Below are 24,968 nucleotides of genomic sequence, written 5' to 3'. Positions count from 1 at the left end.
TGACACCAGTTTCTTGCTGGACTGTGGATTGAGCAGGTATTGAAGAATTGAGTGGGGGGTGAGGGCATGGGGGAACTCGGGCCACTTGGATCTCAGCACCTCTCTTAATCTAAAGTACAGGAGCATATTCACTACGGTCCATTCACCTTTGGCCTTCAGGGTATCCCACGTTACGAACGGCTCATCTTGTATTAAATCCCCTAGAGACTGGCCCCCCAATTTCTGGAAGTGTATCCAGAATACTCTCATGTGTGAGCAGAATCCCGCATATTTTGTATATAGGGAAGTCCGGGGAGTGGCAGATCCCAGCACAGGACATCTTGCTAATCTGCTCCCAGGCTCTACATGTGACTTCTATAGGTTAGATCTCAGTCCGTGGCGCCTTTTGCCGGGTACCCCAGAGCGTCCCAAGTAGGTTGTTCGGGCTCACAACTGCCCTTGCCAATAAAGAATGAGGGAGGTCGGTGGCAGGAGCCCTCCACCCCACAATGTATTGGATCTGTGCCGCCAGGAAGTATAAGTTTAGGTCAGGATATTCCAACCTGCCCTGCTCATAAGGTAACATGAGGGTGTCGTAGGATACCCTATCCTACCTACCCGCCCAGGCTAATCGTATCATTAAACTTTTGACCCAAGTCCAGAAATGAATCGGGGGCCAGATGGGTACATTATTAAATATATAGAGCAGTTTGGGCAGCACAACCATTTTAGCTAGTGCAATGCGGGCCGCTAGGGAAATTGTTAAGAGGATCCAAGAATCCACTCTGTGCTGCAGCAGTTCTAGAGCCAGTTTTCTTTGTAGTGATATCCCACTGATAGGGTCACAAGGACACCCAGATACTTTATGCCCTGGGGGCACCAGCGGAAGTTCTCTCCCACGTCTGTTTGTTGGACGCATGGAGTCAAGGGCAGCATTTCCGATTTATTCCAATCATTTTTAACCCTGAGAGTTCCCCAAATCTAAATATACCTATCTCTTGCATCAGTGGGGGTAGGTTCAGTCTAGGATGTTTAACGTACAGTAGTATGTTGCCTGACTATAGGGAAATAACAGTGAGATGCAAATGTATTCGTATGCCTCTGTGTGGAATTCTCATTTATGACAGGCCAGCAATTCACTGCGAGGGCGAACAGGATCGGGGAAAGGGTGCACCCCTGCCGTGTTCCCCGCATTGGATAGATGTACTCTGATGTCATACCATTTGTAAATACTGCCGCTTTGGGTGCTGTGTACAGCAAGCAGATCCAATGTATAAATGTCAGGCCGAATCCGGTGCGGCAGAGGACCTCGAAGAGAAATGGCCATTCGATGGAATCAAAAGCCTTCGCTGCATCTAACGCTGCCACCGCCATGGGTACTTCTAGGTCGACATTATGTATGGGTGTAAATAGTCGCCTTAGATTATTTTCAGTTGGTCGACCGGGGATAAAGCCTGCCTGATCCAGGAGGACCAGTTCTAGCATGTGTGGCAGAAGTCTGTCCACCAGTATTTTAGCTGTTATTTTGTTGTCAGTATTAATTAGGGACATTGGCCTATATGATGTGCATTTTCGGAGATCCTTTTCTGGGTTAAGGAGCAATGTTACCAGGCCAGTTGTTGTGGAGTATGGGAGGGTACCCGTGGACAGGGCGCTTTCATACATTTCGCATAGATAAGGGAGCAGGTAATCTAAGTAGGTTTTATAAAATTCAGCCGTTATTCCATCAAGCCCTGGGGCCTTTCCATTATGGATGGAGAGTATTGCTTTGCAAATCTCTTTGTCCGGTATGGGTGCATTAAGAGCCTCCCCTTGGTCGGGGCTTAGCCATCCTAGGGCTATCTTATTTAGGTATTGCATTATAGTATCATGCCCTACATTGGCGCAGGATGTATATAGCCAATCCAATTATAATACGAAAAATGCTATTTATCCTTACAAGGTCTTTAACGAGGCACCTGTTCCGGTCCTCGACCGCCTTAATAAGGGTTATCACTTGCTGTTGTCTTTTAACTGCCCATGCTAACGTCCTACTGGGATGGTCCCCCTCCTCATACCTTGTTGCAGCAATAGGGTCTCCAAGAAATCTCTCCTCACTGATTGCCAATTGATGCAATTCCTCCCTTTGCACCCTCAAGGCATTGCGCACCTCGGCCGTATCCTGGGCCCCCTGCTGAGTCTCTTAATTCCTTAATGGTTGCTTCCAGCACTCGCATTGACCTTTGCAGGGCTTTCAGCACTATCCCCTTTTTTGATATACAGCATTCTCTGACATACACTTTAAAGGCTTCCCAGATCACCCCGGATCAAGCACTGAGCCCACATTGGTTTGGAAGTAGGACTGTATGTCTTGGCCAATTTCCCCTCGGAACGCAATGTCATCCAGAGCTGTGACCCTGAACCACTGCCGTTGCTGTTTTGGGGGGCCCCGTTAGACCAGCAATGCAAATCAAAACTGGGGAGTGGTCCGAAAGGGTTCGGGGCAGTAGATTAACCATGCTCCTAACCAAGGGGGTGGTCACAATGTAATGATTCTTGACGAACTACCATGTACATTAGAAGAAAAGGTGTATTCCCTGTCTGTAGGGTGCTTTTCTCGCTATACATCGCGCAATTCGTGATATTTAGCGATAGCTGACCACACCTGGGCTGCTCGTGGTAGAGTTTGCTGTGCTGTGGAGGACCTATATAGTTCTAACGTGATGCTCATAAGATGTCCTAGCCTGGGAACTTGTGGATATGATTTGCACACTGGTGAAAGAAATCAGGAGAGTCAGTGTTTGGTGCATATATATTTATTAATAGGAGCTTTGATCCGGAGAATTCCCCGGCTAATATAATGCAACGCCCCTCCTCATCACCAATCTGCTTGTGCAGCTTGAATTCCAAGTAACAGTGTATATAAACGGCTACCCCCCTGGAGTGTGTGGTGTAAGAGGAGCGGTACCTGTGGACACACCAACCCACCAACTTAGGGAGGGTTGCCTCCCGAGCCAGATGCGTTTCCTGCAGGCATAGTATGTTTATATAATGATTCTTGCTATAATTTGCTATTAACCAGCATTTCTTCTTGTTAGTGAACCTGCGTATGTTCCATGACATTATTGACAATGTGTTGTCCTTTTTCTGCCTTGTTCTAGGTGTTCCCATGGTGCAGACAATAAAACTGTGTTTCTTGTTTTATAGATCGGACATGGTTGGTTTGTACATTGGCACCTGGACGGTGCACTACCATGGTATATTGCGTGAATCAGAAAGTTCTCTTTTGCGCTGAACTCTGAGCCCCCCCCCCTTATCCCCAATACAGACTAGCTCAAATAAACTTCCATTATACTCGACCTCAGTACCCACCCACGCCCACCCACGCCAAAAATTTAAACCTACCAGCCCCCATGTCCCCCGCACCTCTTTCCAAGCATTCCCCATTAACAAACCCTCAACAACTCCTGCAGTATCTGCGGATATCAGGGGCGGCCAGGGCGCTACTCATGGCGGGGCCACGGTACTCAGTTCTGTGGTCCTGTCCATCACCTTTGGAACCTTCAATGTAAGCCATTGAGGCAGTTTTGTAGTAATAATAATAAGAATTTCACATTTATATAGCGCTACGAACGCTCAGGTATCTGAGCACTGCTTATTATTACCCACGGTGTGTGGTGCTCATTTATCGTCCTCGGAAGGATGAAAGGCTGAGTTTGGCCCTGCCGGGATTCGAACCTGGGTTAGCAAGCTCTGCACGGATGTCAAAGCGAGCGCTCTATTCGCTTTGCCACTTGACCAGCTATGTGGTGGGGAGGGCTGTGATTGATCTGACCGTGCAAACTGGTCAATTCTTGCCTGTTTTATAGGCTTGACCATTGTGTTTTGCCGCTTCTGTGACCTGCTGCTCATCCAAAGTGCTGTGCGGGGTCTAGTAGCGCACTGGTATGGTGAGTATCCAGGGCCCCCCGATGAGCAAGGATCAGTCCATCAGGGCAAAGTCCAGTGTTGCCATAGGGCTGCATGACTGATGCATCCCGGGTATGATGGGTTTTAACGGCCCGGGATATAGCTATAAGCGCAGGTCTACATCGGGCCTAGTGTAGGCATACTCCCCACTACGAGGACAAGCGTGTTACAGTAGGGTTGCGTAAGGGGTCTGCTGCACCGTCCACTGGGGTGGTGCCGCCTTTATCACCAGTAGCACCCCCTCCAGAGGGGCAGTAGGAGGTGCTGCAAATTATGTTATGGGTCTGAGCTGCGTGCTTATGCCACCCCCCTGTATGGGCTTTGGGGTCTGTTCCAACTTCAGTGCGGGGCCTTTGGTGTGATTGTTCAGCCCCAGCCGCACTAGATCCACAGCGCCGTGTCCCCAGCATCTGATCCTTCCCCCCGTCATGTCTGGGATCCCCCAGCTGGAGGTGGCAGAGGTTACAAGTTGGGAGACCCGCACAGACCTGGGAGGCCTCATAGGGTGGAAACTGTAAGGGGGCACTGAGCCAACAGCCCAGTTGAGTACAGGCTGCTGACTATGCACAGGGAATATTACAGACTGAACACTCTATAATTTATTTTCAAAGACTTTGGACCATTGTGGTGGGGTACTGTAGGGTGCTGATTGCGTGGTATCCAGGCCCAGGGTGTGGGCGGGAGGTGGGCTGCTGCATTCAGCGTCTTGCTGACAAGGCTGGACTCTCCCCAGGGAACCAGGGGAGCCGTGCGCAGTATTGACGTTCTGCAGGGGCTGCGTGGCCATGCTGGTAGTGGGCTATCCCTCCCGCTCCGATGTAGGAGACTCACGCTCAGAGGAGCCACGTCTGAGGGGTTGTAGCAGCAGGAGGGACCTCAACTGTGGGCGTTGATGGTGCTCGGCAGCCTCAGAAGTCTCCCTCCGCTTTCAGAGGAAAAGCACTGACGTCAGTCTTCTTCTGCCTTCCTTCCCGTTCCAGCCAGGTACCACAGTAGGTGTCACACAACATGGCCATCACACTTCCTCTGGGGAAACGGAGCCACGCGCCCCTCATATACTGCCACGGCATTGGTGTCAGGCTGCTGCCCAAGGTCCCTGTCCCCTTCACAAGCTCCGTCCCGAGCCAACATCTCTCAGTGGAGACCTCACTGGGGCTGGGATGTTGAGCCGCCACAGTGTTCCCCTTCACTCGCCCCACCGAGGTTCTATTGCTGGCCGACACTGTGATCAAACGCTGCCTCTCATGGTCACGGATCCTTGCCACAAGTTCCGGGAGAGAACGTGGTCGCAGAATTATTGAGAGGATATTAGTGCCGTCGCCAGAGCTTTCCAGGCAGCGCCCATCTTCTTAGTTGCACAACAGTGCTCCCTCTAAGCCTTGCATTTTAAACCTGCATGGGTTCTGTTTTTTATCTGCTGCATCACGAGTAGACTGTGTTTTTTTCCCTAATCAACCATGCCTAAAAGACTATAGATGCCAGGATACTGCCTCTTGTGGGACAAGTAACAGGTTGTTGCAGGTCTTCATTGCCAAAAATTGCTACCCTTGAGGAGTAATAATAGGAATTGTCTTGTCTTCTCTATTTATCATAATTTGTCAGAAAAGAAGAAAGTTGGTTTATGGTTTCAATTGCATCAGGGCAAAACCATTAAGTGGGGTCCAAAACTGCCTGTTTCCCGATTACAGGGATGATAGGAAGCAATTTCAAAGTGAGCATCATAATTAAAATACAGTGGTGTAATATTGTGGACCAGGACAACTAGTAGATTTGTACAGTGCAGTGGGGATAGTATAAGGAATTCACTCACACTGGTTCTGGAATCAGTTGAGGTGTTTCAAACCATTTCTTACACTTATGCGACCACATTTTGTCACATAATTCAACCAGGGGATAAGATGTACGGTTTCACTCCATAAAAGATCCATGCAAAAATGTTTAGCATATATCAACGTATCCCTTGCCCATGTCTATATCTATTGTGATGCGGTTCATTCTCACAATGTGATGTAGATAATCCAAACCTATCTGAAGTGGAAGAATTGTAGCTGCCCCAGGAAAGCCTTGAGAAGTTATTTCCCACTGTTTGCAAAGGCGAGCAGATTGATTCATTGAGCGACCTATCACCCCAGAGAGTCTCACAGTTTCCTTCAATTATCAGAGTGCTCTACTTCTTCTCTTGAATAATGTTCAAGCTCAGAAATCTTGCTGTGCTGCAATGGCTGAAGTGCCCTATTGAGGCACATTTGACTAAACACCCCAAAGACCAGACTCCTTTGCCGTTTGAATTTTTTTTAATTACAAAATCATGAAAACACAAATAAAATACTTGTAAAAAAGAAAGTAATAACCATCAGTATAGATACATTCTGGGAATGTATGTACACGTGGATACATTTCCACATTATAATTGTCCTAGCCCACAGCGTTGCAGATATTGCTTTTAAAACACAATTTTCAAATCCCTCTACCTGTCAGCTTGAATTGTGTTCAAGATCAGTTGGCACCTTTGCTCCACCTTGATCTTGACTTTCAAAGTTGCACAGATCTTTCACTGTATCGATGGCCCGTAACAGCTTTTTCAGGCATTAGGTCTTGGAGATGTATTCATGCCATTCATTGTGTCTGAATTTTATTTGCTACAAAGTAAACATTAGTCTCTGTTGCCAGTCTGGCTTTCTTTGCGTCTTCCTTTCACTTAACAGTGGCTACATAGTATTCTGTGGGAGTATCTAGACAACAACTCCCACCATGCAGTTCTCTATTGCTTGTATTCTAATTTTCAGTGTCAACTATCTCCCTCAAGTGTTTAATTCACAGTTGTCACTCTGTACTATTCTTTAACTCCCTTTTAGTTTTCAACAGCAATGTACTAGAGTCAGCAGTCCCAACACTATCTTTTAGGCTTACTTAGTTTTATCAGCACCCCTGCTCTAGGATCTTTTTGGGCGTTAGAATCTTTGTCTTAGTTTCTCCATATTGTGTCTGCACCCCTGCTCTAGACCCGCGGTGGGTTAGAGCCACAACTCAGGCTGCAATTATTCACAGGGTTTTTTGTGCCCCAGAGCTTGTCTTTTGTAGTGTCAGAATGTCAGAACCACAACTCTTTGGTTCGCTTGGCTTTTTCAGCGACCATGCCCTAAGCATTTGGAGTGTTAAAATCATATCTCCCATATTCACTCCTCTCTAGTTTGTGGTTTTATCATCATCACGGTCTTCTGCTTTCCAGTGTCGGAACAATCGCTCTCAATATGTAATTAGTCTCTGGTTTATTTGCTTTTGTTGGCCCATCAAACCACTAGGCTTTTGGAATGTTAGAACTTTAACTCCCAATATACAATTAGTCTTCTATTTTCCTGCAATGTTTTGTCTCCATCTCCCTGGCTCTCTTTTTGACTCTGACTCTGGCTCCACAGCTTTATTCTACCATTTCTTCCTGGCTTCTCTTTCCAGATGTATCTGTCACCTTTTCGGTATTGGAGGAGCTCTAGTAACTTGCCTCCTTATCTCTCAGGAATCACCAATTTCTCACCAAACAACATTGTATACTAGCTCAATCTAGCTTATTTCAGTGTGTCCGAAGATTGCTCTCTTTTCCATCACAAGTTTGGCAGGTTCTGGGTCTCTCAATGCTTGAGTGATCTGGAATGTCTTTGGAGTCCCATATCCAGTTTGGTTTTTTCCCCACTAGGTATTTCTGGCAATCTGCTGCACAGCTTTCTGCTGCATGTTCTCCTTGTGGCTATCTGCCTCAATTACCACACCTCTTCTCTGGTGGTGCATTGTATTTCTTGGCATTGTGGCTATGCTTGTGAGTCTTGTGATAATAAACCTCAAAGAAATATTTTATTTCTCATGGAATTTAAGTGTTCATTCAGGCCACTTCTTACAACGGGGGATTAATCCAAATTGATGTAATTAATACAGCATGTTGAGAGCGCTTGAGAGCCCAACCAGGATGGCTGCGAGCCTGCGAGTTCCGACACAGCTCGCTTAAATCCAGCGATCTTCTGGACGGTTCCTGGCCAGCCTGGGACACCAACACTGGGGTGTAATTTGAAGATTAGCGGTGCTCTACGTGGGGAGAAACGGATCGTGGATATGAGGGCTGCGGGGCACAGGGCCTAGCGCCTATGAGGGAGGAATCGCCCTCAGGCGCGTAGCGATGCGGTCACATCATCCCGCACTGCGCAAACTACCGCCAGACAATGGGGAAGCCTGCAGCGACGCCAGCGCCTCAGAGACAGGGACGGGCTGTGTTCCCCGACATACGCAGGCACTCCCGGCTCCCTGCAGGTTCCATGAAGACGGGCAACCCACAGCAACCTGCCATGCGGTGTGGGACAGCCGCTGGCTCGTTGGATTGGTGCGGGCCGGCGCGGCCCTCACTGGGATCCACAGACTCTGATACTGGCACCCCGCAGAGAGAAGACCGGGCTTCATAGCGCCCCGGGTGCGGAGCGTGCCAACGCTTCACAGCCAGTGGGAGAAGGCTGCAGGCGAGGTGCATAATCCAGCCCTCAATGAATGCTCGGACAGAAGAAAACATGAGAGTGCAGTGTGTTGTGCTCCGTTCAGATAACGCAGTGCCCTGCAGGGAACGACGACTCGGACACTGCTAACAGAGGGAGGCCACAGTTAACGAGTATGGACACACGGCAAAGGCTCCTTGAGACGTAGAGAATAGTATCCTCCATTTCACCGCTGGGGATACCCGAACAGCAAGGCTGCAGCCAGCAGAAGGAAACCACGGTCCGGCCCACTCACAGGTAAACACATGAATTGGATTCAGAACGTTGGGTGGAGCAAGCTGGTCATGCAGGCGAACACCTGCGGCCACCTCAACTAAATAAATCGACCAGGGAGAACCCCTGCCAGGAAGGGAGGACTGCTGAGGTATCCTTTATACCCCGAATCCCGCCACCTGAATACCTGGAGGGACAATACTGTGCACACTTTCAGGGGTACCATAGTGGTACACGGGTCTGATATATCCCACAACCATAATCCTGGGAACAAACTTGCGCAATGATAATCAAAAAGCTTTCTGGAGCCGTGCACAGAGTGGTTGCGAAGGGCAGGTGCTGCAGGGAGATGGGGGCACTAGAAGCAGACCTTGAGGCAACTATACTGCAGCAAGGAGATCTGGGTCTAGGGCCTCACGAGCAGACCGTCTTGCGAAGAATCAAGTTCTCCGCTCGTCTCCAGAGCTCTGAGGGCCGACCCGTAGGTGCTGAAGGAAAGGGCGGAGTAGCCGTCATACATAAGGCAAGGATCAGGAAGGCGACGGAATAACTCGCAAGCAGATTGAAGAATTGGCAATTGCACAGAGTCCGATAGTGGAAGGCTGACAACTCCAGATATCACTCATACTGTTTTCTGCTGCTCAGGGCTGGGGCAATACCAGATTGTCCAAATCAGGTAAAGGAGACAAGCAGCAGTCTAAATTACATTTTTTCACCCTCTCTCAAGCAAAGAATGATATGCTGATGGAAGGACCCTAAGATGAGCTCCCCCAGTACCCTCGGGAGTGTTTCAATACATCAAGGAAATGTTTAATCAGCTGCAGTGTAGCATACAGTCCCTGGATTGGAAGATGGATACTCTCACATGTAAAGTCGACCACATGCAGGTCCGGCTTGACTAACATGGGGAAATTTTGGACGAAGTGGGGCGGATGTCCACAGTGGTAGAAAGGGTGCATAGAGTACCAAGCAGAAAGAAACCAATTCCCGGAGCCCCACCACGTCCAATTATAGCCTCTATGCTAAACTACCGGCACAGGAACCTCACCCTCTGCAAAGCCAGAGAAAAGGGCACTGTGACATATGAAGAGGACACAATAAGACTCTTCCTGGACTTTTCAGATAAGGTTCAAGCCTGAAGTAGAACATATATGGAAGTCGAGAAACAATTGCGGGACAGGGGCATTCGTTATGCCATGTTATTCCCAGCCAAGCTGTGGATAGAGCATGATTTGGGAAAAGTTGGGGTCGTTTTAGATACTTCTCGTACTCCAGGGGGTATGCATTCTCATCATAGCTCCGTTAGGTTCCGTCAGGTCATGGTGGCCTAAGATAAAGAGGGAAGGGGACTTGTGGTGCAGGGAACTATACAAGGTAAATTATATACCCTGATCAACTACTATGGCCCGAACCAGGATAGACTAGAGACACTGGATTGAGCTCCAATTAGGAAAGTTGGCACCTGAGGGGATTATTTGGGCCAGGGATTTTAATGCAGCTATGAACCCGACTTGGGATCGAACCGGGGATGGCCCTCACCAGGTAAACAAGGGAACGAACAAGATACAGGGCATGTGTCTAACGTGGGAGGTAGAGGATGCATGGAGGGTTAGGAATCAAGAGACACGACAATATACACACTACTCCTCTGTCCATAACTCTGCGTAACGACTAGATTTCTTCCTGGTTTCACATATACTGTTGGACAGGGTCACAGGAATAACAATTCGCACCAGCACTTTATTAGATCATGCCCTGGTGCTGATGTCCATGGAATTGGCAGACTGCGAGAAGGAAAGACCCCCTTGGATATTTAAAAGTGAAGGTCTTACTGACCCCCACTGTTCCGAGAAGGCCTGACTGCAGTAATAGGCACGTTCTTTGAAACTAATGTGGGAACAGTGGAGTCAGACGGGATTCTCTGGGAGAGCTTAAAATGCGTCATAAGGGGGGGAATACATAGCAAGGGAATCTGGGATACTACGACAAATTAGGAGGGAATTGGCCGGTAAGGAGGACTGCACACAGACACTGCAATCATCAACACCCACACCATCACATTTAGAACAGGCAGATATTCTGAAACACCTGCAGGACTTTAACGAGTTAACCCAGAGGGAAGCCACATTTGTATGGGGGATGACAGCGATACGGCAATATGGGGAGGGTCAGAAACCAGGTATGTTACTGGCTAGAGCGTCCAAACTGGACAACCTGAAAGGCAGAGTCCTGTCAATTGTGGACAAACATGGGGCGTACAGATTCTCAGACAAGGAGATAGTTTGAGGGTTTTTTGAGTTTTACATCAGCTATAATCCTCCCAGTCCCTGGCCTCCCAACAGGAAATAGATGCGTACCTAGATCACGTCACCCTGCATTGGTGTACGGATGAACAAAGGGAGTGGTTGGGGCGTCCACTGACGCTGGAAGAAGTGTTACGCGCTATTAAGTCCCTCACATCCAGGAAGTCCCCAGGTCCCGATGGGTTTACGGCTGATTATTATAAACATTATGCGGATAAGCTTGTCCCATACCTATTAACATATTTACCAACAGAGCCTGAGAGATGGGCAATTACCGTAGTCCTTGAGATAGGACCACAAAATGACTGCTCCTCCTATCGGCCGATCTCTCTCATTAATATAGACAACAAAATCTTGGCCAAAATATTGGCCCCCAGATTGGCTCCCCTGATGCGAATAATGGTGATAGCAGACCAGTCGGGTTTCATACCTTGGCGCTCCACTTCCTATGGGCTAATGAGAATGTTTGTATTGATCTCAGCGGTGCCACGGGAGGCCCCGGTGGTGGCGGCCCTGTTGGACGCCACCAAACCGTTTGATTCAGTGGAGTGGCCATTCCTGTTTACCATACTACGACGGCTGGGGAACGGGAGCATTTCATGGTGTTGCTACTATATACACGACCTGTTGCTAGAGTGCGGGTGAACGGACAGCTCACATCAACTATATTCGCTGGAGAGGGGCACACGACAGGGGTGTCCTCTCTCCCCTCTACTGTTTGCCCTATCTATAGAGCCACTTGGGGAGAATATAAGAGACATCCACTTGCACAGAGGGGTCCAGCTGTATAACCATAAAGTGGTGATTTCTTTGTATGTGGACGACATGGTGCTGTTCATCAGTGATCCCAAAAACAATCTTGACCCGATTATGCAGGATATCTAGCGATTTGGGGATCTCCCGGGGTCAAAATCGGTTCTATTCCCACTAACCAACAGTGTGAAACAATATCTGGACGGGTGTGGAATAACGGGTAAGAGGATAGATCCAAGTCTGCTGATGGCGTTATTGGGGTACACACTAAAACGATTCCCCAAAGTACTCAGAAGCTAATAGGACTGATCATAGTTAAAAGGAGGGTGGCAATGGCACGGGGAGTGAGACAAGGCCCTAGTGTGGCACAATGGAGAGCGGACATCCTATATTGTAATAACATGGAAATGGGATATGGGTCTCTGAATCAAGTTCAATCTGGCATCAGAAACATATGGGACCCCTACGTACAATTTCTGATCAAGCACCCCCAAGGCGCAGATGACGACCAAATATTGTCCCTGATAAATTGAAAGTGCAGATGTGATCACGATGCCACAGCGCTTCTGATAGTACTTGGATGGAACAGACATGTGCCAGGAGTCACAGGACATGCACACGAGTTGGAATACTACAATGTATGCATAGCAGTTGGGTGCCGAGGCCTTTTAGGGGCTGTCAACCTTTTGCTTTTCCCCTTTTTCATTTTTGGGTTTCTGACCTCTTTTTAGTGGCCAGAAATACTTCATGACAGGTCTCTTTGCTACTGCAACCCTTTTTCAATCCTTTTAGAGAGACTCCCTCCTCCTGGACTATGTGGTACAGATCTGGCTGAAAGTTCTCCAGCAGGGGAAATTGCTCCCTTCCCCTAATTCCAGTACTTCACAAACAAAAAGGATGTAGATCCTCCAACACTTTACGTCACAAAGTTAAAATACTTTATATCCCTGGGGAATGACTCCCTTCCCCTGGATTATGTGGGTTGGTTTGCCAGGTGAAGGACTCCCTTCTCCTGGCCCTCGTTAGTTTTGCTTTCCATGTTCACAACACCAGAGGGAATGCCTTCCTTCTCCTGGCCTTTCTTAGGCTCTTTCATAGTCCACAACACCATGGGGAATGTCTCCCTTGCCCTGGCCTTTCTTAGCAATGACCCAATTGTGATAAGGGTCCTCGACCCTGGATTCTCTTCTTTCTCCTGGTGTACTCTTCTGCCAAGTACTGCGATGCGAAAAGGGGTTCGTAACTGTTGAGACAGATTTTTGAACTCTGACCTGCTGGGCAGAGGTTCAGAAGGCCAGCTTAGTTTCTTGGAACAGGGTAACCTTCTGGACAAGCCAGACCAATCAAGGTAGCATTGGCGGCGGTCAAGACTAAGTCTCAGGAGGGTTGTGGGTGACTGAAAGACCTCAATGAGCACACAGAGTAAAGGACACTTTTAAAAATACAAATACATTTATTTCAAGGCCTTTGAGTTTCAACACAATAGTTATTAACAGTAACACTTTTCGACCAACACAATCCTGCTAAAATAAATATATACAAGACCAACGGGGTCTACAGGGTTAATGCACGAAATGGGTCCGCAACCTAGAAAAGGGAAGGAAGCAGGTAGTGCAAAGAGTCTTTAGGCAGTTCTACAGTAATCACAAGCCTAACTGAAAGGCACTCTAGTCCCTAAAATGAGAGGAGCCTATTGCTCAAATGTACGTGCAATGCTTGCGCTTGCGGTATTGTAGATGGGCGAACTGAGGTAGTTTGTAGGGTCCAGACAGTCCAGCCCACATCCTGGAAGCACACACACAAGGCATGCAGAAGCCCGCGAAAGCTTGGCGTTTCGCAGGAGAATGCATGCTCAAATAAGGACTGACCCGGGTCGGCTCGACCTGGGAAAGGTGATGCAGAATTAGTTCGCACTATCCAAGTAGGGTCTCCCCAACAGGGCAGAGCAGGTTCCAAGACTTGGGAATAGTTTGGTAGTTTGCACTAGCAGTGGAAAGGAGAGGGGTACTCAGGGGCCACTTGTGTGTAAAAATGGATGAATGCGCTAGGGGCCACCGGTAAGGGTTGCTGGTACTCACCGGACCAAACTTCAGCAGTCGAGTCCAACCCGGTTGCAGGTTCAAATGTGGCAATTCTGTGGCTTTCAGCAACAAAGTTATAGCGTTGATTCCCAAACGGGACAGTGGTGATTTCTCTGCTCCTGGTGGATGGATTAGGCCTGTTCCACTGTAGTAGGCTTCAGTGCACAGATGAGCACAGCTGCAATGGGTTTGCGAAGTTCATCACCACGGCTTGGCGACACGGTAACCGTGTGCACTCTGGTTCAGGTGCTCTCTCTTTACTCCAGACCTGAGAACGCCAAATGTGCGAAATTCAGTGCGAGAGTGCTGTGAACACAGAGCTTGCGATTAACCAAGTTTCAAGGGCCTCCTTGAAGCGGTGGCGGTTTCAGAGCAAAGGTCCTGCGCAAGCTGGTAAGCCTACTGGTTGGCCCAGGGACACTTCCGAGAAGGCTTACTTGCAGGGTTTGATGAAGGTGCAGAGAATAGTTGGTCCCACTATTCCAATGGGTCGAAGTGAGAACTCCAGAGATCGACATGGTATGGGTGTTTGGAGCCTTCTCTTATCCAAAATCTCCTTCGTGCCAAAACGAAGAGGACCCAATGGGAGATCTGCTCACATACAAGCATAACATACGTGGACCAATAATGGACCACAGTGGTCCCAGGCATTCACAGCACACCAGACTCTCTGGCACCCAGAATTTGAATTGGAACCAGACAGTCCATCCCACATCCTGGAAGCACACACACAAGGCATGCAGAAGCCCGCAAAAGCTTGGCGTTTCGCAGGATGAATGCATGCCCAAATAAGGACTGACCCGGGTCGGCTCGACCTGGGAAAGGTGATGCAGAATTAGTTTGCACTATCCAAGCAGGGTCTCCCCAACAGGGCAGAGCAGGTTCCAAGACTTGGGAATAGTTTGGTAGTTTGCACTAGCAGTGGAAAGGAGAGGGGTACTCAGGGGCCACTAGTGTGTAAAAATGGATGAATGCGCTAGGGGCCACCGGTAAGGGTTGCTGGTACTCACCGGACCAAACTTCAGCAGTCGAGTCCAACCCGGTTGCAGGTTCAAATGTGGCAATTCTGTGGCTTTCAGCAACAAAGTTATAGCGTTGATTCCCAAACGGGACAGTGGTGATTTCTCTGCTCCTGGTGGATGGATCAGGCCTGTTCCACTGTAGTAGGCTTCAGTGCACAGATGAGCACAGCTGCAATGGGTTTGCGAAGTTCATCACCACGGCTTGGCGACACGGTAACCGTGTGCACTCTGGTTCAGGTGCTCTCTCTTTACTCCAGACCTGAGAACGCCAAATGTACGAAATTCAGTGCGAGAGTGCTCTGAACACAGAGCTTGCGATTAACCAAGTTTCAAGGGCCTCCTTGAAGCGGTGGCGGTTTCAGAGCAAAGGTCCTGCGCAAGCTGGTAAGCCTACTGGTTGCCCAGGGACACTTCCGAGAAGGCTTACTTGCAGGGTTTGATCAAGGTGCAGAGAATAGTTGGTCCCACTATTCCAATGGGTCGAAGTGAGAACTCCAGAGATCGACATAGTATGGGTGTTTGGAGCCTTCTCTTATCCAAAATCTCCTTCGTGCCAAAACGAAGAGGACCCAATGGGAGATCTGCTCACATACAGGCAAAACATACGTGGGCCAATCATGGACCACAGTGGTCCCAGGCATTCACAGCACACCAGACTCTCTGGCACCCAGAATTTGAATTGGAACCAGACAGTCCATCCCACATCCTGGAAGCACACACACAAGGCATGCAGAAGCCCGCAAAAGCTTGGCGGTTCGCAGGATGAATGCATGCCCAAATAAGGACTGACCCGGGTCGGGCAAGATGGCCAAAGGACAGGACAAAGAACCTTGTGGCATGGCCATTTTGGAACCAGGCCACCTATTTGCGCCAAACGCGGTTAATGTGGTTTTCCTGGCAGGAAGGGTTAAAATTATATGAGAAGATAAACTGCCACCAGCCCTGTCCAAGGCACATCTGCACTTCTCCTAAAAAAATCCTTCGAGAGTATCTAGGGCCTTTGGAAAGGACTATAAAACCCAAGTGCACACTGTAAGGTACATTGTGCACTTTCAACATGTTGCAGAAATGTTACAACATTGACAAGGACTAAGGAAAACAAATTCTCCCGGTACTTACCTGTCTTAAAGGGCATGTCAGTTTCCCCATAAGAAAGTGAGCGAAAAGCCCGGGTGAGTGCGGCTGTGCTCCTCTGGCAAAGTCAGACTATAGTGTTTAACATCAGCAAAAAGTTGGGGGGTACACAACTGAAGGGAAAATTACACATGAAATGGAAATCTTTCCGAACACTAACCTTTTTGGCAGACATTTGGCACTTTCCTGCCAGGTACTGCCATTAAGAAAAACAAATTCCAATGTGCTTTGTTTCACTCTTTACTTTCGGAGTGGTATGTGATCAACCACTGTGCCAAGGAAGACGATTCCTGTTGCATTCTTTCTCATTCTTAAACTATGGCTCTCATGCCCAGTCCCCATCCGGACTTCCTTTCTCTCCCATTACCTATTTCCTGGGAGCTCTTCACTGGATATCTGCGTGGCAGCAGGTCCTGGTTCGTACTGCGCTTCTCTGCTCCAGGTGATCCTGCGCGGCTCTGCTGCAGGATACCGTTGGCGGCCACAGCATTGTTCTCTGGACTCCTGTGGGGGTGTTATGGGTGGAGTGGCAGTTGTAAGGTCCAACCAGATTGGTTGCCCATCTAGCAGCAGAAAACCCCAACTGGAGATGTACAGAGACCACTGCATCCATCCAGCATGGCCAGATGCAGGCCTAAAAATGCTGCAAAGTTGAGCATCTTTCTGCTTCTTCCATAAATTCCAAGACAAGATAACATGGAGCTACAGAGCTCCCTTTAAGTTCCTCTGCTCAGAAAGTATGGCTAAAGCCAACCTAGCAATAACAAAAAAGGGACTAGGGACAAAGGGTTTAAGTCTCTGGGATCCAGATCCCTGTAAATCAAACCTAAAAAGAAGCCCTTTATTTACTGTGTTGTTTAGTTTATCTGGAATTGACTCTTTTAAACCAGCACCATGGGTACTTACCTCCAGGTTTTGTGGTGTACTCAATACCCACCCTGAGGGTTCCCTCTGATCCAGGGAAAGAATTTTCAGAAGTCCCTTTTTACATTTCGCATTGGTCATCGTTGGTTGTGTTCCTGTTTCCTTGCATGCTTTCTTGGGACTCTTGAACCAACCTCGGTATCTCTTCATTGGGGTCTCCTCTGGTCCTCCCTGGGGTTGTTGGCCACCAAATTCATGCTTGTGGGATAAAACGGAGACTTGTCTTTGTTTTCCCCATACATGCGGATGACCTTCTGACTTTGTCACATTTATCCATATGGAATATTCTGCTCACCTTGGAACTGTCCTAAAGTGGCTTTGGGGGACGTGCCTGCCAGGGACATGATTTGTGCAGCCAGTAAGGGCTGGGGGAGTTGTAGACCATGAACTTGACTCAACTTGCCAGTGATTTCTTTTTTAAATTCAATTTTAAAGTTCTTCTCTTCGCTCCCCTAAATGTGAATACTTACTTACATATGTGTCTTTTTTTAATAGCACAATTTCCTGGAGTAATTGCAGTGGTAACTGTGCTAAACAGGAAGCAACTTGAACAACATTGAAGGCTAAGTAAGGTGGAGCACGAGGGAGAGACATCTCTGCTTCAGCACCGGAACTGGATAATCCTTTATTGTCACGATGCAAACAGAGTCAGATATGTCCGAGTGTGTGCAACTGAGAAACAACTAAACCACATTTTAACACTATATATAAAATAAGAACAGTACATCTTATAAGAAAAGCTATGTATTCAAAATGTATATTGTGAAGCCTTTGCAGGATGAAGAATTAATGTCAATGCTACCATTGTCTTCCTGTCGGAAGAGGTCCTTCCCCGAGTTCTGTGCAGCTTCATGATGAGGTACTAGACAACTTGGGAGGAGCCAGTAACTGGCAGGGCGGCTAGCCACTGAAGAGGGCAGCTTCTATCCACGTTATCAGGTCAAAGGCTGTACTCTCATGGAGATAAAAATCCCTCTTGAGACCAATGTTCTGGTTGATTTCTTTTTTAATGCATCTGTGCGTGCAGATGCACTACTTCCCACAGTTCACGCTGCACACAGTTTCAACCACATTGTGTGGTTGTCACTTTCTTCAATGACTAAGGTAATGTGCTAAATTCGGAAAACGTGGTCTGAAATAGTGCTAGCAGAAGAACCAGATGCTACTATAGGAGCTATATATGATATATCGGAAGGAGGGCACGAGATCTCTAGATTGTATGAAATGATGATGACTAAGGTCGGAAAGGAACCGACACAACTGAGACTAGATTGGGAAGCGGAAGTAGGAACGCCCGTTGAGGATGAGATGTGGGAACGCGCCCTGGCATACCACAAGAATGTGTCAAGGAATGCTAGACTAAAGCAAATACAGTTGGATACGCATAAAGCATACATGACTCCTCTGAGAATATCGAAGTTCGAAAATGCTGGGCGACAGGTGTGTCCCAAATGTGACAAAGAAAACTCTGACATGACACACATGTTCTGGTCATGCCCAGTAATTGAGCGTTTCTGGGGTGAAGTGGCACTAAAACTAGCGGACAAGGGGGTCACGCTCATTACAAACACAGCGTGGGCCTGCTTGCTGGGTGGGTTCCCCAGATCACGGAAACTGAAACATGTTGGGAAACTAAAAGACTTAGCAAAACGAAGGATTGCCATGGGATGGAAGTCATGTCACAAGCCACGGGTGGAGGTGTGGTGGAAGGAGCTGCAGAAATGGGCAGAGGCTGAAACGATGGTATGGCAAGAGGCGAGCAGCATAAGGGGGGAGGAAGAAGCGGGTTCCCTGACGGCATGGAAATTGTTAATAGCAGAACTGTTTGTAACAATATCGGATCCGACAGACTCAGAGGGAAGCGAGACACTGCTATGCACAATAGATACTGCATGCAAGGAACAAATAGGCTCATAAGGGGAGGTGGGAAGGGGGTAGCAGTGACCTTGATTAATGGGCAAATAATGGAACTGTTGTGAATTGCACTGCGTGTTTGGTTTGTATTGTTGTTTGGTTTGAATAAAATCAATAACAAAATTTAAAAAAATAGACAAACTAAGGTAATGTGCTGACTGCCCCCAGTCTTTAAGCTTAAATGATAGATATTCGCATCCAGTCCAACAGTCGCCCCCAAGATAGTCGCACAGCTCCCGCGCAGGCGTTGCGAGACAACATTACACTCTTGACCGGACAGGCCCTACTTGTATCAGCATGCATGACAGCAGCAGTAGACCGCTACACCTCAGGCCCGGTCAGACAAACGGGAAACTTCAGGGAAAAGAGAATACTCCCACTGACAGTCAGGAGAACACAACGGATAAATCTTTAGCACAGATGACCAATTGGAGGTGTGGTGGGGTGGGGGACCAGAAGAAACACCAGGCACAGAATTACTGGCACACCGCAATTAACATGACCTGAGACGCCTCAGAGAACCACACCACCTGCCAGAAAAACCCAACCAGCACAAACGCCATCCAGCTACCTTCTGACCCAAACAAAAGAAAGAACATTCACTCAATACAGCTCACAACTGGACAATTGTCAAGCTGACGAGAGAAACCCCCTAATCACTGCAGTGAAACGCACGCAAACTCCAAACCGCATGCAGTCACACTGCAAAAAAGGACAGGGCGACCAGAGGAAAAGCAAAAATGCCTTAACTGTGGTGTGAACAACAAATGATCTGCCTTGGCAACATCATCCGCAAGCCTTAGAGCAACACCTAACCAGGCCACAACGCCAACACTGAAGATGATCCATTGGGCAAACGGCCACATTAAAAATGTGCAGCACACCACTGTCGACTGCAGATGATCCATGAGTCAAGCAGTCACATCTAAACCTTGCAGCACATACCGTTGCAGATAAACTATGGTAAGGAATGAGAAAAGAAAAAACTTTGGGAGTAAGAGGAGAAGGTAAAGGATCATGGGGAGAAACAATGCGGTGATCCTGATTGTTAGGTAAAGATTTGGGGTATTACCCTTTGGGTGCACTACAACAACCTAAGCCTCCTGGCAACAGGACCCAACCTTTGGTATAAGCCTGAACTACACAGGTTGGTAGTGTGGCTGAGCAGCCAGGCTCATCTCAAGAGGGGTCAATGTGAGCTGTAGTGAGTTTACACAAGGATCTACAATGACAATAATCCAAATAAACGCTTATACACAAGGTTTCTTGATAAAACAATTATTAATTTATTTACCGGTCATTTGTATAAACCTTCTACAGAAGGGAGCAATATATCAGCAACACACAAATGCCTTCAAAATACACATCCACGTTTCTAAATCAGCAAGCACCCATTGATAATGGCACACAGACACTTCGTACACCCTCAGGTGATTTTAGTAGCTAGGACACTGTGGACATTTATATGTTACTGTTAGCATTTATAATAGCACTGAGATGAGTGTCAAAGAAAAGGGTATTAGAACAAACAAGAGATTAAAAATATTCTTAAGCAGGCAAATCATTTTGGCTCCCCCAATCAGAGTCATTCAGTGGAACAGGCTAAGCCAAAGTCAATGGGCAAAAGTCTATGAGAGCTGAAGCACTTCTTGCGGGTAGTTAAGAAAAGTCTTTTTACAAGGGGGAGAAGAAGAAGAAGAAGAAGAAGAAGAAGAAGAAGAAGAAGAAGAAGAAGAAGAAGAAGAAGAAGAAGAAGAAGAAGAAGAAGAAGAAGAAGAAGAAGAAGAAGAAGAAGAAGAAGAAGAAGAAGAAGAAGAAGAAGAAGAAGAAGAAGAAGAAGAAGAAGAAGAAGAAGAAGAAGAAGAAGAAGAAGAAGAAGAAGAAGAAGAAGAAGAAGAAGAAGAAGAAGAAGAAGAAGAAGAAGAAGAAGAAGAAGAAGAAGAAGAAGAAGAAGAAGAAGAAGAAGAGTGAGAGGTAAGTTCTCTCAGACTTTACAGTACCTTTTAGTTAGAAGAAAAATGCAGCAGATGACTTCTGTTCCTGTGCAGCTCTGCAGATCCTGTTGTTCCTGTGCCTCAGTCGTGGGGGCAAGAGGGAGGACATCTGGGGACTCCTGTACTGCAATGGGACGGAGACCAACAGTAACCGGCAAACTTCAAACACGTGGCACTTCAGTGTTTCAGCTCCTTGCGGCTACCGCAAACAGCACCACTGTGGTTTCTGGCTGTCGAGATGGGCTTTCCTTGCTTTTGGGGCCCAGCACTCTGTTGAGGTGGCTCAGGCTCAGTCAGTCCTGTGTCCTGGGAGTCCGGAAGATCTTCCTGGAGCTCTTGGCCAACTTAAAAGCAACGCACACAATCTGGTGTTCCTCTCTCTGGTGTTTTGGGTTTTGGTTTCCAGCAGCAACTTTGTGGAAATTCAACCAGCTCCGAGAATTATGTCCAGGAGGCTTACTTTGGAGTTGACTGGTCCCACCAACTCAAGGGGAGAAGTCGTCCTTGCAGGGGCTTCTCTGTCGATAAGAATTTGGAGTTTCAGCACAGCAGCAGGGCTTCACCGGGCAAACCAACGGTCTAGGATTTGCAGTAGGCGTCCTCTTCAAGTTTTGGATTCCTTCATCCAGTAGTCGACTCTGCTTCAGAGCCAAAAAGCCTTGCCTTTTATGCAGGTTTCTCCCATTCATTCCAGCCCAGCTGTCAGTCATCCAGCAGGGTGGCTGTCGTTGCCAGACAGTCAGCCGGCCAATCACCACAGATTGCATTTGTGTCTCCCAGGAGACTAAGCACAGGAAGTGTTGGGCACCTACCTCACTTCCTGCCCCCACCAGACACCCTGGAGCCAGAGGCGGGCTTCACTCGTGAATCCCGCCAAAAGCAAATCGAACAAAGGGACCAAACTCTGCTGTAGACCATCTTCCCACCAAATGATTCTGCACCTTCCTGCTGCCATTAGCTGGCTTACACCTTTGATTTGATTGTTTGTTTGTTTGTTTACTTGATAATGCGCGCCAAACCATGGGTAGCTCGGCCCAGTAGGACAAGATAATTTAAGCTTGGTTACAAAGGAGAGTCAGATAAGTACATATACATACATATATCTTACAAGTAATATATGGTTACTGCACTACTGGTTACAGTGTAGTGGTAAGGCAATTGGCAAGTCATGTTACAGATTATTGGATAAGGTCAAAGGAGGATACAATGAAGGGGGTCTCTAGGTAGTCAGGTTAAAGGTTGTTCGTTCGAATCCATTTGAGTTCCTTACGTCTACATTTGTTTTTTTAAACTTTTATTTTTGCTGGCAGTGGTCGCTGACATACACACACAACAGGTCGAGAGTATAGTCAATAAGCATAACAAGGTACGTTGCACAGGAATGTTCACAAACAATAATATACATTGTCAGACAGAGATCGGCTGAGTAAGATATTAGGGAGCACAATATACAGAAGTGGGGCTTAGGGCGAGCTGTCCGCCAAAGGGGCAGCGTTGAGGCCGTTAAGGTAGCTGTTGAAGGCAGTCCAAATGTTTTTGGGCCGGGACCGGCCTGGAAGGGTAGTGATGTAGTCCTCCTCACAGTTACGGGACCAGGTCACTAGATTTAGCCATTTCTGGAAGGTAGGAGGGGCCGAACAGTTCCAGTTTTGAAGGATACATTTTTTAGCAATTGCGCAACATACGTTTAGCAGTTTGGCCTCCCCTCTGGCGCCCTTATCAACCCATAGACCAAACAACACCCCCAACGGATCAGGCTCGAGCACTGCATCGCAGAAACCGGACATGGTCTTAATAATCTCGTCCCAGAATGGGGCCAGGTCAGGGCAATCCCAGAACATGTGGAGATGACCTGCATCCTCCGCCCCGCAACGGGGGCAAAGTCGCGTGTCGGAGTGGGCGAATTTGGAAAGTCTGCGTGGGGTATAGTATAGCCTATTCAGCAATTTGTACTGTATAGTGCGATGTCGAAAATTAAGGGAGACCCTACTGGTGTGGGAGCACATTTTACCCCACAATTGTTCTGAAATGACAACCCCCAGTTCAGAGGCCCAGTCTTCTCTCGCCTTGGAGGGCGGTGGTGCTGAAGCGGTGAGCAGGAGTTTGTACAATGATGAGACCACTCCACGCGCCCCCCCGGAGTTGGCAATATAGGAGATGGCAGGGTGGTCTGGGGGTTCGCTGGGGAACACGGGCCAAGCCGCCCGGAACGCCGCACGGAGTCGATAATACTGTAGTAGCTCAAGTGGTGAGCCCGAGTGGGCTGGCTTTCACGTCTGTGGCGTTATGAATACCCCATCCGGGTAGAAGTCAGTAAGGGCCAGATAACCCAGGTCCCGCCAGTGCAGTGCCAGGGCTGTGTCATTCGTGGGTTCCAATCCGGGGACCTGCCATGCGGGGAGCCATTTGTAGTAAGGGTGAGCTTCGGAGTCTGCAGCGAATATCCGCCTCCAGGCCAGTAAGGTGGCCTGGACAGGGTCTATGGGAGAGTTAGGCTCATATCTCCGATGTAAGAGTAGGGACATAATATTAACACCGGAGGCAGCAAGGGTTTCAAGCTTGACATGCGGGCGAGAAGGACGACCAGGGTACCAGTACGTGGCAAATTGTGCCTGCGCTGCGGTCCAATAGCTCATCAAGTCAGGGGCCGTGAACCCGCCCCTGTCGTAGGGAAGAGTCATAGCGCCCCACTTTTTCCGCACAGCGCCAGAGTGCCACAAGAACTGAGCACACAGCTTGTGTAGATCAGTGAAGTACCTCTTTCCAGGCCAGATGGGAACATTAGTAAACGTATACAAAAACTTAGGGAGCAGTATCATCTTGACCAGTGACAGCCGCCCGGCTAGTGATAAGGGAAGAGAGCGCCAGCGCTCCAGTTTGGCTTCGGCCAGTGCCGCCACTGCCACATAGTTGTCAGTCAAAAGAGCCTCCCTAGTCAAGGACACGTGAACCCCCAGATATTTGATCCCGTTGGGAGACCACCGGAGCGGGTACTCAGTGGCCGGCTGATGTGTGGAGTGCGTGAGGGGGAAAAGTTCGGACTTGGTGTAGTTTATAGTGAAGCCTGAGAATGTCCCGATGCGAGTGATGTCCCGGAGGAGAGGGTCAAGGTGGGAATCTGGGTCCCTGACGAACAGCAAGACGTCGTCAGCGTACAGGGAGACAATTTCGGGGGTGCCCTGAAGACGTATCCCTCTGCGCATGTGCCGTTCCCTGATGAAGTCTGCCATAGGCTCAATGGCAAGAGCAAACAGAATTGGCGAGAATGGGCAGCCCTGACGGGTGCCCCGAAAGAGAGGAAACAGAGCTGAAGTTTGAGAATTAACGCGAACTCTGGCAACCGGGGAGGTGTATAATAATCTGATGTACGAGATCATCCCAGGACCAATGCCCATGGTCTCCAGGACCAGCCACATGTATTTCCAGGAAACCATGTCAAAGGCCTTCTGGGCATCCAAGGTAACCGCCACCGCACTCACATTCTGGTCAATGCGGGCCATCACGTTGAGAAGCCGTCGAATATTGTGTGATGTGGATCTGCCAGGGACAAAACCGGATTGGTCCTCATGTACCATGTAAGGCATAACCGGGAGAAAGCGATTGGCAATCACCCTGGCGAAGATTTTCGTATCCAGGTTCATAAGTGAGAGGGGGCGATATGAACCACATTCATCAGGCGGCTTGCCAGGCTTAAGGAGAACCGTGATGACAGCCTCGCGTAGAGATGGGGGAAGAGAGCCCAGGCGCAGGGATTCGTTCCAAACCTCGAGCAGTTCAGGACCCAGTATGGCTACATGCTCCTGAAAGAATTCAGCCGTAAGCCCGTCGGGGCCCGGTGCTTTCCCCTTTGGGAGGCTGGAGATGGCCTCTACTATTTCATTCAGGGTAAAGGGGGAGTCCAACTGTTCCCTCATAGCCTGGGAGATGATAGTGGTGGGGATCTGGGCGAGAAGCTCACGCATCTGGGATTCGCCATGTTCGGGGGGTTGCGAGTACAGTTCAGAGTAAAAGTCTGTAAAGGTCTCCAAAATGTGCTGGTCAGACCACTGGGTCAACCCGTTGTTATCTTTGACGCAAGTGATTTGGGCTAGGCCCCACTCCCCCCTGGCCAAGGCGGCCAGTGTTTTGCCAGGTCTGTCCCCCTCACCGTATTTCCGCGCCGCCTGAGGTC

The 24,968-nt window shown here is 48.5% G+C and overlaps 1 protein-coding gene across 2 annotated transcripts in view; it reads left to right on the top strand.

Annotated features, from left to right (window-relative positions):
• Nucleotides 1-24,968, top strand: part of RNF181 (ring finger protein 181) — a 293,004-nt gene that overhangs the window by 243,097 nt on the left and 24,939 nt on the right. The gene's annotated exons all lie outside the window — the stretch shown is intronic.

The sequence above is a fragment of the Ambystoma mexicanum genome, chromosome 10 (genome assembly GCF_040938575.1).
Source record: "Ambystoma mexicanum isolate Mex_15411 chromosome 10, UKY_AmexF1_1, whole genome shotgun sequence".
In the NCBI taxonomy this organism is placed as follows: Eukaryota; Metazoa; Chordata; class Amphibia; order Caudata; family Ambystomatidae; genus Ambystoma; species Ambystoma mexicanum.
This window is presented reverse-complemented; position numbering and strand designations above follow the sequence as displayed.